General features: G+C 37.4%; 1 long non-coding RNA gene across 1 annotated transcript; it reads left to right on the plus strand.

Moving 5' to 3' along the window:
- Positions 1-4,966: 4,966 nt before the first annotated feature.
- On the plus strand, positions 4,967-6,486 carry LOC118560725. The gene is made up of 2 exons (XR_004929555.1): positions 4,967-5,008; positions 6,329-6,486. It is a non-coding gene; the product is annotated as an uncharacterized LOC118560725 (long non-coding RNA).
- Positions 6,487-10,011: the final 3,525 nt, after the last annotated feature.

The following is a 10,011-nucleotide window of genomic DNA, read 5'->3' on the forward strand; positions in this document are numbered from 1 at the left end:
ATCCAATAACCAAAAGGGTGTACGATGTAAGGGAACAACTGTTCTACACGAACAGACCCGAAATGCGCAGGAAAAACACTGCAAAATTGCAGAACCTGGAGAGACCCTGAGCCTGCGATCTACTCGCGCCGCCATCTTGGTAGTTAACTAGTCAGCATGCAATCAATCCAGCAACTATTTTACAGCCAGGAAGCCAATGAGTGGTCAGTTACCCATCAGCCAACTAACCAGTAACAAGCTAGTTGGCCAGCCAATTAAACGACCAATTACCCAATCAAATGTTCAACCTGTTGGGTTTTAGGAGTCTGCCATGTGTCTGTAGAGCAGAATCAAACATCTACTGAACAGAACCACTGGAACTAGTTCAGTGAGAATCTGTCAGGTTCTGCTGCCCGGATGGAATCTGATCAGTTCTCTGTAGAACCACCGTCACACCAACCTGTTATGGGTCAGTACCAGCTCAGAGGGGAACAATCCACACACCTGCACTCATTCCCTGACCCTCAGAGGACGATTTCAGCGGTCCTGGGCTGAACTTCCTCATGATGATCAGTAGTTGAACAACTATTGATATTTCATTCAGTGGTGTTCCTTAGAGCAGTGGTTCCCACCCCTGGTCCTCAGGAACCCCTGCGCTACATGTTTAGATGTCTCTGGTCCAGCTCACCTGATTCAATTGATTGTTGGACCTCTGCAGCCATCCAGTGCTGCAGAAGCCTCCCAACCATCCTTTCATTTAAGCCAGGTGTGTGACAGCAAGGAGACACCTAAAGCCGGTAGTACCAGGACTCCCAGGGACCCAGAGGCCATAGGAATGAAATGCAGCAGGCAATAAAAGTGTTCTGGTCTGAGCTCTCTAGTTTCTGCTCACGTTGACACGGTAGGGAAAAAAAGGTGCAGAGTGAAATCAGAGGACTGTGAGAAAGACAAGTCTAGAGACGAGCTGGAAGGACAGACCTGAAGCTGGAACTAAATGCTTGAAACGGGTCAGTCTGAGCTCCAGAACCTGAACCAAACTGCTGGAAAACAGCAGAACTCCGGGTGGAGTCGGTGCGAGCGACAGGAAAACAGCAGCTGCAGATTTCCAACCAGCAGATTAACTTTTTAATCCTGCAGCATTCTGACCTTCGCCTCCTAATCCTGTCTCTGTTTTCAGATCCCGGTTACGTAACCAGTAGAGCGACCCGGCAGCAGGATTATCAGGTGGGAGAGACTCCGCCTGCCTGCATGAGTGACAGAACAGGAGGCTGATCCACTGCTCGGCTTGATCCTGGAGGTCACGTGACCTGGTTTACCTGCTGGTTCTGATGATGGATCATGATGTTTGTCCTGCAGCTGCTCTGATGGGGAACCATAAAGTGACCCCAGCATTGATCCGGATGTTGTGTAACTCCAGAGAAGCAGCGGACCCTGCAGGCTGGTCATGTGACCACGGATCGATCAGCAGGATCAATTTCTCTCCAGGATCGACCACCAAGCTGCTGCTGGTCCATGTGAAGCTCAGAATTCTGAATTTACTGGAAGACTTAAACACAAGGTGACCCTCCTGCTTTGGTCCAAATACTTTTAAACAAACGGATATCTTTGTGTTTCTATTTAATCTTGTAAATTGATCATAGGGTCTCCTGAGGAAAAGAGAAAACAGTTTCTACTTGAAGCAGTTGTTGCTTTTCTTTGCCATTTCTGTTTTAATGGATGGTTTGTTAAATCATTTAAATTATGACACTGATAGTTTGCTGCCATCATCACAGTTTGTGACGATGTTCTTCAGGCGTGAGTTGGCAGTAAATGGGAAAGGTTTTTATGGGCTGTGGCGGCTAAGTAGGCCCTGATGTGTCCGAGGCTACATCCGAAGATAAGGACTCTTTAGCCAAAGCAGAAGTGAAATATAATGTATGTATACATATGTTAACCTTAAGATTAAACTCTGATTATTTGTTCATGTTTTTTACATCATTTAGCATGTAATCTGTATTCACCATTTCTTGTTAAAAACAAAACTTATTCATAACATTCAAACAATTAAAATAAATAAAATTTAATCATTGTTTTGGGTGGAGCTAAAGCCACAACAATGGTGCCTATACCTCCACACAGGATCACTGTTTTACCCATCATGGCGGAAAGTTTACATAGACCACAGATTTTGAGAGGGGATAAAATGAGGAAACAAATACAGTACAATGACTGGAACACAGCAATGGTTCATGTAATAGAGAACTAGGATTCATCCTATAAAGTGCTGTCAGAATAAGACTTATTTTTGGGCTGTTTTCACATGTACTTGTTTGATGCAAACCCATAAAACATACTTTCCAGAGGACACTGAACCATATGATCATAACAGGTGTTTTCCTAAGGTAAACTCATTAGGAAAACCAATTATCTTTATATATAGATAAAGATATATATATATATATATATATAATATATATATATATAATATATAATCTTTATATATATATGTATATATATATATATATATATATATATATATATATATATATATATATATATATATATATTAGATCTATGCTTCTGATTGATTTAATTAGCATGATATTAATTTCCACTGTTAGTGCTGATGGACACTCTATATATAATTATAAATCTTTAGAGATATATGTATGATAGATATATATATATATAGATATAAAATATATAATATATAATACTTTATAATATATATATATATATAGATATATATAAAAATATAGACTGATATATCTTTATATAATATATATATATATATATATATATATATAAAAAATCTATAAATATATACTCTTTATATATGATATACTATACTATCTATATCTATATCTCATTCTACTATCTATATATCTATACTATATATGCTTCTGATTGATTTAATTAGCATGATATTAATTTCCACTGTTATGCTGATGATACTCAGCTATATTTATCCATAAATCCTGATGAATCCAATCAGTTACTTCGACTGCAGTCATGTCTTGATGACATCAAAAGCTGGATGACTTTAAATTTCCTGCATTTAAATTCTGACAAGACAGAAGTTGTAATCTTTGGGCCAGAGTCCTCAAAAAATAAACTTCTTAATCAATCACTTAATCTGGGTGGCATTAACTTGGCCTCTGGTAATAAAGTAAAAAATCTTGGTGTTATTTTTGGCCAAGACATGTCATTTAAATCCCATATTAAACAGGTTTCCAGAGTTTCCTTTTTTCACCTCAGGAATATCGCCAAAATTAGAAACATTCTGTCCAGGAGTGATGCTGAAAAACTAGTCCATGCATTTGTTACTTCAAGGCTGGACTGTTGTCATTCTTTACTATCAGGAAGTCCACAAAATGACATGAGATGACATGTGTTGTGAATTGCTGCTATATAAATAAAATGTAATTGAATCGTTAAGAACAGTGTGGCACTGCTTACAGAGTACATTTTTTTCCTTCTTTTGTTCCCGGCTTACAGTGGAATCCAAAACGTGTCCAAACGTTGGCTTTTAGCATTGGTGGAGTAGACTTGAACGGAGTGCTACTGTCCGCCATCTTGCTGTGCATCATGTACAATGCTGAATGTTCTCACTAGAGTGTTACCCATAGCACCACCGCTGGCCGGGGATCTGAATTGATTTGTAGGATTTCATGAATCGATATTGAATTGAGGAACAAATAATTGCAATGCATTGATCAATCGATATTCTTGCCCAGTACGAACAAATATGCACTAATCTTTCAAAAATAATAACCACGATATGTAGACAGTACTATAAGACAACTATGTTAACAGTTTATTGGAAAAAAAGTTGATTTGGGAGTGATTTACCCTTTAACAGAACATTTTAGTATGGAGGACCAATCCTGCCATAATTAAAAATACACACAGAAATAAATGAAGGACTTAATAATATAAAATGGCTTAAGAAAAGTGTCTAATAATATTAATTTGTGTGCCATTTAATGTGACAAAATAATAAAAATAAGATATTTCTTCAACAATTCATCAATTATTCATCAAAAAATATATATTTTAACTTACACTTTTATTTTTACTTTTCTTCTTGCTTTTATGCTGACTTATTTTTAACCCTTGTATTTCTGAAACAATCATTTATTTCTGCCTCTAACATTTCTAGCTGTTTTTTTACCCAAAGGATTTACTCCTGCCCTTTTATTTCCTTTTCCCCTTTTTCCACTTTGTGTATTTCTAGTTCTTGTATTTAAAGCAACATTTTTAAAGCATGTTTTTACTCCACCATAAATATTTCTTTGTATTTTATTTTAAACTTATATTTCTAAAACATATATTTATTTCTGCCTCTAACTTTTCTAGCTGTTTTTTTACCCAAAGGATTTACGCCTGCCCTTTTATTTCCTTTTCTCCTTTTTCCTCTTTGTGTATTTCTACTTCTTGTTTTTAAAGCAACATTTCTAAAGCATGTTTTTCCTCCACCATAAATATTTCTTTCTAATTTATTTTAAACTTATATTTCTGAAACAATCATTTATTTCTGCCTCTAACTTTTCTAACTGTTTTTTTACCAACCCAATTTTTGCCTGCCCTTTTTATTTCCTTCTCCCTTTTTTCCACTTCTTGTATTTCTACTTGGTGTTTTTTTACTTCCTCTTTTTCCACTTTGTTTATTTCTACTTTGCGTTTTACTTCCTCTTTTTCTACTTTGTGTATTTCTACTTCGTGTTTTTTTACTTCTTCTTTCTCCACTTCGTGTATTTCCACTTCATGTATTTCTACTTGGTGTTTTTTTACCTCCTCTTTTTCCACTTCGTGTATTTCTGCTTCGTGTTTTATTACTTCCTCTTTTTCCACTTGGTCTGACTGCAGCTGTTAATGTTAATACGATGGCAGGGAGGGAGGGGGGAGAGGGGGGCGGTGTCACCGGCAAAGCTTCACAACTATTGGCTAAGGCCTGCCTCCCCGGAAACGAGCCTGCATCAGCTGGCCGCTTTCCCAGAATGCACCGCGGCCGCAGCTTGCTTATGGACAGCGCTAACAGATCACAGTGGTAAGTTAAAAATTACCTTTTCTGCTGCTGTTGTTCTTTAAAAGTACGTTTGAGGCGACAGCATTATACTTTTAAGCTTCCCTATATGGCCTGTTTACAGAGTTGGTGTGTAATTAAAAAAGAAAAAGTCCGACATGAGTGGACCACAGTGATCTGCAGATTCATTCGGGAGCGTCAGAAAGCTATGGTGCGTTCAGGAGCATGGGACATTTCATATTTACAAGGAAAGAGGCATAAAACGGAACAGAACTTCACTCATACAATATTGTGTCTATCCAGAAACAGTGTGGGCTTTCTTACAATACTGAATGCTCTATAATTGTATTTCTGTTATTTTTTGATTATGCACACCTGCTAGCTTTTTATTCTGAAAATTCTAATGTCCCATGCTCCTGAATGCACCATAGCTTTCTGAATGCGCTGTGCTGTGTAGATAGATGCATGTCTGATCTTTCGCTTAAGACAAAGCTTTGCAGTTTCGAAACTCATGTCGGCTCTCACGGTTTACTGTTGTGTGAATGACAAGAGACCACAACAAATAAATCAGCCATTCCTCTAGGGAACGCGAAAACCTTTGCGAGGGAACGCAAAAGTATTCTGAGGTAACGCAAAAAAATATATATTTTCCCCATGTCCCCTAAAGGGCTCTGTATACACTTCCCTCGGCCTTGTCGTGTGTCAAGTGCTGCTGGTTCTGATGACGTTTTTTGTTGTTTTAATTCGGCAAAACGTTCATTTGTTTTGTGTTTATCTCACTGACTTGAGTTGCTTTGCTAGCCCAACTGTGCCAACTGGTAGTCATTTTAAGATTAACATGCCTAATTCCTACTTTTATCTTAAAAAAAAAAACATTGAGGATGGTATTGAACAAGTGATAAGGTTGAAATTGTGACCATTTCTCTATAACTCATGGATAAACGAAAACAATTTTAACATAACATTGCAGGGTTAGGGTACTTTGTTGTACCTACTGACCACAGCATTGATCATTAAGATAGGAAAAGTCATTTCTATGTCTGCCCACTTTTGCAGTGATTAATCTATAAATTATGTGCAGTTAGTTCAGTTCATTCTCTTAGTGAAATGGCAAAATTAATCAATACATCTTACAATGAGAATCTGTACATTATAAAAACACCAGAGAAGAGAAGCCATTTGTTACATTTGCTATACTTGACTAGTTTTACAGGACTATACATTTTACTTTTTCTTTCTTGAGAACTATATTAATTTACATGTTAACCAGGTATAGTTTTATGATATGAAAAGGTGAGAAATTAAAAACCAATTATGGTAACATTTGGCATTTTTTATTTACAGGAAGAAACACCAACAAAACATGTGAGGATAAGGAGAGTGCTGGTGACCCTCTTCTGGCTGGCCGGCGGTGCATCCAATAGGGAAACAGCCGACATCTTTGTGATGCCCTTGTGTGCCAGGTGGTGCACAGAGTCATGAACTCCTTGATGGGGATCATTAAAAAAAAAATTTCTTCCCAAAAAGACAAGATTTGGAGGGAGTGGGTGCTGGTTTTGCCCGCCTTGCCCGGATCGAGGCGCTCAAAGGAGCAGTCGGTGCCATTGATGGTTGACGTGCGAATTGTTCCACCTGCAGAACCACAAAAGAAATGTTATTTAAACAGAAAACTCTTCCCTTCAATCATCCTGCAGGGTGTGTGTACGACGGAGTATTAGGGCCACACATGAAAGGAATTTTTTTTTTGCCATGACAAGATTAAACTCGACATGTCGACTTTAAAGTCGCCATGTCGACATTAAACTCAACATTTCGAGAATCTCAAATTCAGAACTGCGAACCCGGGTAAGCATCACTAGGGAAAGACGTTACGTTATTGGTAGGCCACCGCTTCCAGTGATGATTATACAGTTGCAGCACGGCAAAGACTACCTTCACACTTAATTAAAACGCAGAGACTGCAGCTGTGGAGCGCGGTTGCTCTTTTCTCCAAACTTTGGAATGTCGAGATTAAAGTCGCCACGATATATCAACTTTATTCTCGAAATGGCGACTTTAATGTCGACAGGGCGACTTTAAAGTCGACACGTCGAGATTTAAGTCAACATGACATTTCAACTTTATTCTCGAAATGTTGAGTTTAATGTCGACATGTCGCCTTTAAAGTCGCCATGTCGAGTTTAATCTCGTCATGGCAAAAATATTTTTTCTCTTCATGTGTGGCCCTAATACTCCGTCGTAGTGTGTGACGCACGGGGAAAGATTTTGAATGTAAAATCATTTGTATAAAATAAATGTCTTTTTTTACACTGTTACAATTGTTTTCTTTCCCCTCTCAATTCTTTGTGTCCTTGCTCAAAAGAAACTCACTTAGATAAGAAAAACATTTATAGATTTTATTTAAAACTTGTCAAGTTTTTCTAAAAGGGACAAATATTTATTGGCCCTTTTGGTAGCCAAAATCTCACAAAATCACTAGTTGAATAGAAAACAAGTTTAGTGTCACAAGAGCTGAACATAAACATTTAGGCAGACATAAATAAAAATTACTTACTGCCATTCGGTTTTGGAGGAGTTCCTCCTGCCTGTAAATAGGCCCTCATTGGGAATACGCCAGTTGATGAGGGCCTGGGTTCCTTCTGTGGTCCCTGTTTAAAATATAAATGTCAATTATGTAATACTTCATAATAAAAGATGAACAGACAACAGAACCCATGTTAAACCTAAAAGCTAGGCAATATTACGACTGCTTCTGCTATGTGTAACTAACATGACACTCGCAGACCGAACATATTTTGTAACCTATATAATAGCTGATAACTAACTGCTTCTGCTTATGCGTTTTGTCCTTAATGCTGCTGTCGTCCTTGGGAGACATAATTTATTCCAGCAAGTATTGAGTTAATAAAGCAACTCAAGTCAGTGAGATAAACACAAAACAAATGAACGTTTTGCCGAATTAAAACAACAAAAAACGGCATCAGAACCAGCAGCACTTGACACACGACAAGGCCGAGGGAAGTGTATACAGAGCCCTTTAGGGGACATGGGGAAAATATATATTTTTTTGCGTTACCTCAGAATACTTTTGCGTTCCCTCGCAAAGGTTTTCGCGTTCCCTAGAGGAATGGCTGATTTATTTGTTGTGGTCTCTTGTCATTCACACAACAGTAAACCGTGAGAGCCGACATGAGTTTCGAAACTGCAAAGCTTTGTCTTAAGCGAAAGATCAGACATGCATCTATCTACACAGCACAGCGCATTCAGAAAGCTATGGTGCATTCAGGAGCATGGGACATTAGAATTTTCAGAATAAAAAGCTAGCAGGTGTGCATAATCAAAAAATAACAGAAATACAATTATAGAGCATTCAGTATTGTAAGAAAGCCCACACTGTTTCTGGATAGACACAATATTGTATGAGTGAAGTTCTGTTCCGTTTTATGCCTCTTTCCTTGTAAATATGAAATGTCCCATGCTCCTGAACGCACCATAGCTTTCTGACGCTCCCGAATGAATCTGCAGATCACTGTGGTCCACTCATGTCGGACTTTTTCTTTTTTAATTACACACCAACTCTGTAAACAGGCCATATAGGGAAGCTTAAAAGTATAATGCTGTCGCCTCAAACGTACTTTTAAAGAACAACAGCAGCAGAAAAGGTATTTTTTAACTTACCACTGTGATCTGTTAGCGCTGTCCATAAGCAAGCTGCGGCCGCGGTGCATTCTGGGAAAGCGGCCAGCTGATGCAGGCTCGTTTCCGGGGAGGCAGGCCTTAGCCAATAGTTGTGAAGCTTTGCCGGTGACACCGCCCCCCTCTCCCCCCTCCCTCCCTGCCATCGTATTAACATTAACAGCTGCAGTCAGACCAAGTGGAAAAAGAGGAAGTAATAAAACACGAAGCAGAAATACACGAAGTGGAAAAAGAGGAGGTAAAAAAACACCAAGTAGAAATACATGAAGTGGAAATACACGAAGTGGAGAAAGAAGAAGTAAAAAAACACGAAGTAGAAATACACAAAGTAGAAAAAGAGGAAGTAAAACGCAAAGTAGAAATAAACAAAGTGGAAAAAGAGGAAGTAAAAAAACACCAAGTAGAAATACAAGAAGTGGAAAAAAGGGAGAAGGAAATAAAAAGGGCAGGCAAAAATTGGGTTGGTAAAAAAACAGTTAGAAAAGTTAGAGGCAGAAATAAATGATTGTTTCAGAAATATAAGTTTAAAATAAATTAGAAAGAAATATTTATGGTGGAGGAAAAACATGCTTTAGAAATGTTGCTTTAAAAACAAGAAGTAGAAATACACAAAGAGGAAAAAGGGGAAAAGGAAATAAAAGGGCAGGCGTAAATCCTTTGGGTAAAAAAACAGCTAGAAAAGTTAGAGGCAGAAATAAATATATGTTTTAGAAATATAAGTTTAAAATAAAATACAAAGAAATATTTATGGTGGAGTAAAAACATGCTTTAAAAATGTTGCTTTAAATACAAGAACTAGAAATACACAAAGTGGAAAAAGGGGAAAAGGAAATAAAAGGGCAGGCGTAAATCCTTTGGGTAAAAAAACAGCTAGAAATGTTAGAGGCAGAAATAAATGATTGTTTCAGAAATACAAGGGTTAAAAATAAGTCAGCATAAAAGCAAGAAGAAAAGTAAAAATAAAAGTGTAAGTTAAAATATATATTTTTTGATGAATAATTGATGAATTGTTGAAGAAATATCTTATTTTTATTATTTTGTCACATTAAATGGCACACAAATTAATATTATTAGACACTTTTCTTAAGCCATTTTATATTATTAAGTCCTTCATTTATTTCTGTGTGTATTTTTAATTATGGCAGGATTGGTCCTCCATATTTTAGCAGTTGTTCAATAAATGTTGGCTAATTGTTGAATAAAAAGCCACTTCGCCAAACTAATAAAACCTGACATGAAGTTTTCCTTTTCAGTGCTGCTTTCTCTTCAACTGCTGTTATTTTTTAAACAACTTTTACTAGTTGATCTACAGGTTCCTCTCATCCCCTGGT

The sequence above is a fragment of the Fundulus heteroclitus genome, unplaced genomic scaffold (assembly GCF_011125445.2).
Source record: "Fundulus heteroclitus isolate FHET01 unplaced genomic scaffold, MU-UCD_Fhet_4.1 scaffold_47, whole genome shotgun sequence".
Taxonomy (NCBI): Eukaryota; Metazoa; Chordata; class Actinopteri; order Cyprinodontiformes; family Fundulidae; genus Fundulus; species Fundulus heteroclitus.